Here is a 9,305-nt window from a genome sequence, read left to right on the forward strand (position 1 = left end):
TCTTTACTTAGCCTTTCCACTACAGTAAAAAAAATGTAAATGAGGTAGACGACACCCCTATCATAAATCCCTTCTAGCTTTAAGGAATGAAGACACAACATCATTTACCAATATTAAGAAGCAAACAAACGAGACAAAATCCATCGGCTTGTTGATAAAAGGGACCAAAAAACCTGATTGAATCGATACTAAGCTCAATCATAGCTAATTGGCCCTGCCATAATTGGTTGACATGTCTATTTAGACTAGTACCACCTTAAATTTCTTGGTTTTTATAGTATGAAGACTTTCTTGAGCTACCCTAATAGGTTCATGGATTTTCCTCCCTTCAAAAAGGCCAATTTGGTGTCCTTGTATTGAATTGGACAACAATTTTTTAACCCTCTTGGAAATGATTATCGTTGTACAAAGAGATTAGTGTTTACTCCTTGAAGGAGGAATGGTTATAAGCCTTTGGGATGAGAACAATAAAGTTGGAATTGAACATTGCCAAAACCTTCCCATATGCTTTGGATCCCTCAATAAACCCTAATATTTCCTCCTCTAAAACATCATAGAACCCTAGAAATAATTTGACAAGTTAGCCATTTGGACTTGAGCTTTAGTCTTTTTGAAAGTTGAGGAGACCTTCCTATAACTCATCCCTCAAATCCTCCTCCATATGCTTTGATTTGCACCCCCATTCACAAAACGAGGGAAAAAATAAGTCATTCTCACCACCTTTGCAACAAATTCCCTTTCCTCAAATTTGAATTTAATGTTTTCAAAATGTTCTACTCACGCCTTTGTAATATCTTCAAATTAACTAACCTATTAACCATCAACCTTATTGATTTTACAGATGGTATTAACATTTTTTCGACTATTTTCATATTGTTGGAAGACCTTTGAATTTTCATTTCCCTAGGAGATCCATAGAGCTTCCCCCTTTAGTCTCTCAGTATCTTCCTTATCATCCTAGCTTCCTCCTCCTTTGTTCCAATGACAAAACCTCAACTATTGGTTCCTCTAACAAATAGCCAACCCTTTTAGCATAATTAAATATTTCCATCTTTGACTCAACTTCCCCCAAATCCTTACTATCCTTTAATTTTGTTTTTGCTTAGGTCCACGCAATAACAACTTGCTTCAAACTGAATGGATGTTGACCCCACAATGATACAGGGGATCAAAAATATGCTCAAAAACCAAAATGCTCAAAATCTCTTGAAACTAGTGCCAAATCGTAGATCTTGTCATTCTGATTCCAACGACTCTTGAATCGCCTCAATCCGAAACCGTATGATAAATTTATCATGTTAGGAAGTTTTTGGAAAACAATTAAAAATTCAACTTGCAAGGTTGACTAGACAAGTCATACGATGATGTGGCATTGACGTCAGTAGGTGGCTATGTAGTACAAAGCCAATCTAGAGCTGACACATGGCATGATGTGATTGGTTGAAGGAGATTTGGTTTAGGCCAATCCCAGGGCACCACATGGGCCAATTAGAGGGTGCCATGTGGCCCAATGAAAGGCCATCACGTGACCTCGAGAAATGTGCCAAAATTTGATTATTGGGCTGACATGCCTTCGCTGGGTTCGATTGCACGACCTCGCATTGAACAACCAACCACCATAATGTTACACCACCAAACATGATCGTTAATACATGGCGAGTGAGTTTAATTTAAATTGATACAGTTACGACGTTGGTAGGAGGGGCGGGGCACGTGGGCCCAACCCCAGGTTCTACGGTGACCATGTTTCCAAGCACATGACGAGGGGGACGGGGTGAGAATCCCTAGCCATGGGTCTTATTAAATGCAATGGAACCACCAACGAGGGCTGCGGAGAAGGGCTAACGTGTGGTGCCCAGCCTGCGGCCACATGGCCCATCGTATGACCAAGAGTGCAGAGCCAGCGGGTGTGCGGCCTCTGGCCTATGCCCCTGGCCACATTAAGCGCCACATGATTGAAAAAGGGCAAAAAACAAGGGTGTAGGTGCCAAATTAAACATCTGACAATTTGCCTCCCATTTTCAGTGGACTTTTTGCCACTCCCATGCCAGTTTTTCGCCTAGAGGTTTCACCAAAGAGAAATTCATTGCTAGTTTTGATAGAGAGGTCATTTTACAGGACAAATAACACGCAAATGAACAAGGAGGCCTAACTTGGCCAATTTTCAGCCTTTTTGAGCCCAAGAAGAGCCTAATTAGGGGTTTTTGGGTGTTCTTAACATAATGGCAAAATTATTTTTGTGATTTGAGCATTGTATGTATATTTAATTGACATTTTGAGCATATAATTTAAACGGCCAACATTGGAAGTTGGACCCAGAGATGTAGCCTAGGAAGGGTGAACTTCATCATCAAATTTTTGTTTTGTGATGTTGGATGTTTTCTATTTTCTCTATTTAAATCTGTAAAACTTAACTAAAATTACTAAGTTTATGTGATTTTACAATTCGATCCATTGTCCACAAACATAAACTAGCTTGCACATTTTTTTCAAGAAACCTTCAATTTTTAATTTCAAATCAGTGTGGTATCAGAGCATGGTTGTTTTGAAGGTTTGACGGTTTTTTCAAGTGTTTTATTAAATGATTACAAGGTCTACACTAAGAAGAGGAGGAGGAGTGCTTGAAGAACCAAACCCTCAAATTGGTTCAAGGAGGTCACAAACTCCAAAAAAAACAACAGTCATGGCACATGAAGAAGGATAGGAGCTAATGTTTGGGGATGAGAGAGATTTTAGAAAGGCTTTCTATGATATGTTTGAGATGGTGAAAGTGTTGTACAATGAGAGGACAACAAGGTTGCAAGGAGAAAGTTAAAATAAACCAAAAGGTAATGGTCATGATGGGAGAAAACCTCCACCTCCATCCTCACCTCCTTCTTCACCTCATTCAACATCTAGACATAGTCCTCCTAGATCTCCAAAAGGACATGCTAACTCTCCTTTGCTTAAGCTTGATGTCAAATTTGAATTTCCTACATACAATGGGGAAGTAAATGTTGAAAAGTTGGATAGTTGGGTTCGCTAAATTAAAGTTTGTTGCAAGATTAAAAATATTGATGATGATGTTACAAAGGTCCAACTTGCTTCTCTTCATTTTGAAAGTGAAGACCCCATCTAGTGGTAGGCCAAAACTCAAGAATATTTGAAGAAATGTGGTAAAACTATCTCTTCTTGGAATGAATTTATAGTTGCATTAAGAAGGCAATTTTATCCATTAGCTTACATGCAAAAATCAATTATGGATTGGCAAAATTTTAGACAAGCTAAAGGTCAGAGTGTCCAAAGTTACACACAAGAATTTAGAAGAAGAGCTTTAATCTTGGGTGTTTATTTGTCTTCACAAGACACTCTCCTTAAATACATAGGTGGATTACATAGTTATTTGAGACATACTATATTTATGTTTAATCCCACCAATCTAGATGAAGTATGTGTTTAGGCAACTCATTTAGAATCAAGAGGCAAGAATGTTCCTCAAGAGACTAGCAAGAAACCATCCAAATATGGAGACAAAGGAAAGGGGAAGTTTAAAGGCAAAGACAAAAGGAATGCTACAGTCAAGATAGAGGAAGAGAAAATTACTTGTAAACATTTCTCAAAATAAGGCCATGATGAAGACCATTGTTGGAAACTACATCCAGAAATGAGACCAAAGAAGTTCAATAACAAGGGGAAACAAAAGATTGTTGCTACAACTCAACAAGATCTAGGATCTTATTCAGGTGATGAAACCAAAATCACAACCATGGGAATAAAAGGTAAAGCTTCTAATGCAAGTAATAGTTCTTCTAGTAAGCATATTGAGTCTCAAAATGATAAATAAAGAAGTGATTTTTTTCATATCAGGTTCACTACAAAACATACCAAAGTTGATACATTGTTTGATAGTGGATCCTAAGTCAATCTTATCTCTGAAGCAATTATCAAGAAACTAAACCTCATACTAAACCTTACCCTTTGGGTTGGGCATGTAATGATGCCAAATTAGAAGTGACAAGAAAGTGTAAACTCAAATTTTCTGTCACTACAAATTTTATAGATGAGGTAGAGCTTGATGTATTACCACTTGAAATTTGTGGAATTGTTTTAGGGATTCCATACTTGTATGACCGGAAAGTTATATTCTATCGCCATGAGAAAAAATATCAATTTTTTTTTTAAATATGGAGTTGAGTATATTGTTAGAACACATCGCAAGAAGATGAACTTATCTCTTGTTAGTGTTGGTAAGATGAAAAGGCTTGTAAATGCTAGTAAGAATTTTGTGTTGTTGATGATTAAAGCTAAAAATATTATTGAATTTGAAGCTTTCACAGGATGTGATTCTAAACTCAAGCATGAATTGGTTGAATTTGTTAACACTTATGACAAGATGTTTAAGGAACCTGAAGGGTTGCCTACTAAAAGAGGAATCCAACATGAGATTGATTTTCAGCGGGATGCACCACTTCCAAATATTGGCATGTATATAATGTCAATTTTGGAGAATGCAAAAGTTGCTTGACAAAGGGGTCATCAGGCCTAGCACATCTCCTTGTGGGTCTCCTATTGTTTTAATTCCAAATAAAGATGGTACATGGCACATGTGTGTCAATTTTAGAGCTCTGATCAATTAAAGAATCATTATCCTCTTCCTCATATTGATGATTTGCTAGATCAGTTAAAGGGTGTTGTTTACTTCACTAAGTTAGATTTGAGAAGCAGTTATCATCAGATAAGGATTGTTAAAGGTGATATTTGGAAAACTGCTTTCAAGACAAAACAAGGTTTGTTTGAATGATTAGTTATGTTGTTTGGGCTTTGCAATGTACCTGTAACATTCATGAGAGTTATGAATGATGTGTTGAGACCATTTCTTGATGATTTTCTCGTAGTCTACTTAGATGATATTCTGATTTTCAGTAAGACTTGTGAAGAGCATGTCAAGCATGTGAAACAAGTTTTAGATGTCTTGAAGAAAGAGAAGTTATATTTGAATATGTCTAAGTGTGAATTTGGAAAAAAACTCTTTGGTTTATTTGGGTCATATTGTGGGAGGGGTTAATTAAATATTGATCCCTCAAAAGTTGATGTTATTATGAATTGGCCTGAACCCAATAATGCAACAGAAGTTAGGATCTTTTTGGGAGCAGTCCAAAATTGGAGAAAATTTATAGCTAACTTCTCAATCATTGCAGCGCCATTACATGCTTTGACAAGTGTGAAATAGGTCTTTCAGTGAGGAGGAAAATAACATAAAGCCTTCGACACTTTGAAAGAGAAAGTCAGTACAACACCAGTTCTAGCACTTCCATATTTTAAGCAACCATTTGAGATTCAAATCGATGCAATAGATTATGTTGTGGGAGCAGTTTTGATGGAGCATAGTAAGCCTATTTGTTATTATTTTGAAACCTTTACCAATGCAATATTTAACTATCCAACTTATGATAAAGAGTTGTATGCTTTGGTACAAAGCGTGAAGAAATGGAAGCATTATTTGATGGATAAAGAAACAATCATTCATACAGACCATCAACCTTTGCAATACTTACAATCACAAACCAAGCTACAACAAGCTAAACATTTCAGGTGGATGGAATTCTTACAACAATTTCTTTTGGTAATCAAGTATAAAAAAATTAAATACAACAAAGTTGCAGATATGTTATCAAGGCCTATTGTTAATGCATCTGTCATTCTTAAGCATAACTCAATCATGCATGAAAGTTATATTGAACAATATGCTCAAGATGAAGATTTTAAAGATGTTTATGCAACTTTGAGTCAAGGCAATCATGTTGAAGAGTTGGATTATCATGTTCATAACAAGTTGTTGTATCATCTTGGCAAGTTATGTGTTCCACAGGGTGAAAGAGTCAATGTCATAAGGGAAGCCCACACTTCTCTTATTTTTGGTCACTTTGGTGTAGGCAAAACAGTTGCACAAATTTAGAGGTATTGTTATTGGCCTCACATGAATAGAATTGTTTCAATATATGTAAAGGGATGTTACATGTGTGTTACTAGCAAGCCTAGAAATAGGAAATTGGGTCTTTACACTCCACTTCCTATTCCTTCTCGTCCTTGGGAAAGTATTTATATGGATTTTGTAGGGGGACTACCAATGTCTAGGAAAGGTCATGATTATCTATATGTTGTTGTGGATTGTTTCAGCAAAATGTGTGTGTTGATGCCATGTAAGAAACAAGTTACAACTGAACATACTGCAAAGATGTTATTCCAAAATGTATGAGTTCACTTTGGGTTATCCACTTCTATTATTTCTGAACAAGATTCTGGATTTTTTGGAAAGTTTTGGTCAAGTTTATGGGAACTCATGGACACAAAGTTGAAGAAGAGCATCACATTTAATCCACAAACCAATGATCAGACAAAAGTAGTGAACAAAATAGTAGTGCATCTCCTTCGAGGATATTATGGTAATCCTCCTAAACTTTGGTATGAGCATTTGCATTGCATCCAACATGCATCTACATAAGTATCTCTATTTGAAGCTTGTTTGGGTTATTTGCTAAAGTCTCCTTTGGATTTCATCTTTGATAAAGATATTTCAGTAGACAGACATACTGATGTGGACAAATCCAAGCATTTCATTGAACAAATTTAGTTAGTGCATCAAAGAGTACAAGGGCAACTAGAGAAAAGCAAAGCCAAGTACAAAGTAAAACATGACAAGCATCGGGTTGATCATGATTTCAAAATGGGAGATCAAGTTTGGTTGTATATTAGCAAGGAAAGACTTCAAGTTGAAGGTATAAATCTAACGCCAATCATATATGGTCCTGTCAAAATATTGGAGAAGATTGGTAACAATGCTTTCCGATTAGATTTTCCACCTTATATGCGAATTTATTTTGTTGTGAATGTGGAAAACTTGAGATTGTACGAGCCTCCAATGATTAATGATCATGAGAGAATGTTCAAATTCCATCTATATAATATATTTCTCCTAAATATTTAAATGAGTTGTAGGAAGACTCAATTCTTGACAGAAGGATAAGGACTTCATGCAGAGGCAATGTGGAGTATCTTCTAGTGGGACTCAAAGGTACAAATCCAAGTAAAGCAAGGTGGATTGACATCGATAAAGTGAGGTGATTGTACCAAATCGTAGATCTCGTAATTTTGATTCCAACGACACTTGAATGGCCTCAATTTGACACCGTATGAGAAACTTATCGCATTCTGAAGTTTTTGAAAAATAACTAAAAACTCAACTTATAGGGTTGACTGGGCATATGACCAGACAGGTCGTGCGATGATGTGGCGTTGATGTCAGCAGGTAACTGTGCAGTACAGAGCCAATATGGAGTTAACACATGGCACAATATGATTGGTTGAAGGAGATTTACTTTAGGCCAATCCCGAGCCACCATGTGGGCCAATAAGAGGGCGCCATATGGCCCAATGAAAGGTTGCCACGTGGCCTTGATAAATGTGCCAAAATTTGGTTATTGGGTCGACAGGTCTCCACTGGGTTCGAACACACGACCTCGCATTGAACAACCAACCACCATATCGTTACACCACCAGGCGTGCTCATTAATACATGACAAACGAGTTTTATTTAAATTTATATGGTTACGACATTGGTGGGAGGGGGCAGGGCATGTGGCCCCATCCCCAGGTTCTATGGTGACCATGTGTCCATGCACACAAAAAGGGAGCCGAGGTGGGAAGCCCTAGCCCCGCGTCTTTTTAAATGCAATGGAACCACCAGTGGGGGCTGCAGAGAAGGGTTGGCGCGTGGCACCCAGCCGGCAACCACCTGGCCCATCATATGACCAACAGCACAAAGCCGATGAGCGTGTGGCCTCTACCCCACGCCCTTAGCCACATTGAGCGCCACATGACCGACAAAAGGGTGGAAAACAAGGGCACATGTGCCAAATTAAGCATCTAACATTTTGCACCAATTTTGGTGGAATTTTTGCTGCTCACGCACCAATTTGTCACCTGCCGATTCCACCAAAGAGGAATTTGTTTCCAGTTTTGACAGAGAGGTGATTTTGCAGGACATATAGTAGGGAAATGATTAAGGAGGCCTAACTCAGCCATTTTTCTGCGTTTTTGAGCCTAAGAAGAGCCTACACAAGGGTTTTTGTGTGTTATGGACATAATGACAACATTATTTTTGTTATTTGAGCATATAATTTAAAGGGCGAACATTGGAAGTTGGACCCAGAGATGTAGCCCAGGAGGAGTGAACTCCGTCATCAAATTTTTGTCTTGTGATGTTGCATGTTGTCTATTTTTCTCTATTTAAATTTGCAAAACTTAACTAAAATTACTAAGTTTATGTGCTTTTGTAATTTCGATCCATTTCCCACAAGACATCAACTAGCTTGCAATTATTTTTCAAGAAACCTTCAATTTTTAATGTCAGATCACACAAGGGTTCCATCAAATGGTGACCAAATTGGTCTTTTATAACCTCTATAAAATCTTCCTCTTCAAGCCACCCTAGATTAATTTTGGAGGGAATTTGGGGGATTTTTCTCTGACCCTATCATTTCCAATAGAACAAAGTTTGGTTAGAGTCGTCACTAGAGCTTACCCATTGCCTTATATTGACAAAACTCTCTAAATAAGATTATGTTAGAAGAACTTTGTCTAGTCTTTTAGAAACTCAATACAAACCCACCCTTTTATTTGACCAAGTATGCTTTAGCTTGATAGGCTAAGATCAGTGAGTCCACTTTCTTTCAAATTTATTATAAAGAAATTAGAAAGAGGATCAAGTTGAGTCAAAGAACCCCAAATTTATGAACACCACAAAGAAAAGTGAAATCATCACTAATACTAAGATTCTCCATATTCATTAACTCCCCTTTAAAATATTTTTCCCAAAATATAGTCGTCTCAAAGTATGGTCCATAGATATTCAGAATCATTAGTTGTTGTCCCAACTTTTAAGAATAGAGCGTGTTTTCCATACTTTTTTTTCCAAGGAAAAAAACTGTAATTTTATTCAACCTGAAACAAGTAGCAAATTTACATTTTATAGATGCTAAAAGCTTTTAGTAAGACAAGCCTCTCCACTTACGAGTAATAAAATGAAAAAAAAAAAAAAAATCACATAAAATTTCTGAAGTTAAGTATGATAATAACAACTCAACTTCTCCTTTCTACCATTCTTTTTCTGAACCTTTTGCAAACCCCCTAGGTTCGTGTCAATTGGAACTATTTCAAATTCATTTCATGATTTCTGTGGTGGGGATTCTTTGTTCGAGTCTAAGCTCTCAGAAACATGAGTTCTCTTTATACCCCCCATCCCATTGTTGTTTTGTGCCTCTTCCATC

The sequence above is a fragment of the Pinus tabuliformis genome, chromosome 7, assembly GCF_031772625.1.
Source record: "Pinus tabuliformis cultivar Carrire ecotype Pingquan chromosome 7, CPIR1, whole genome shotgun sequence".
Classification (NCBI taxonomy): Eukaryota; Viridiplantae; Streptophyta; class Pinopsida; order Pinales; family Pinaceae; genus Pinus; species Pinus tabuliformis.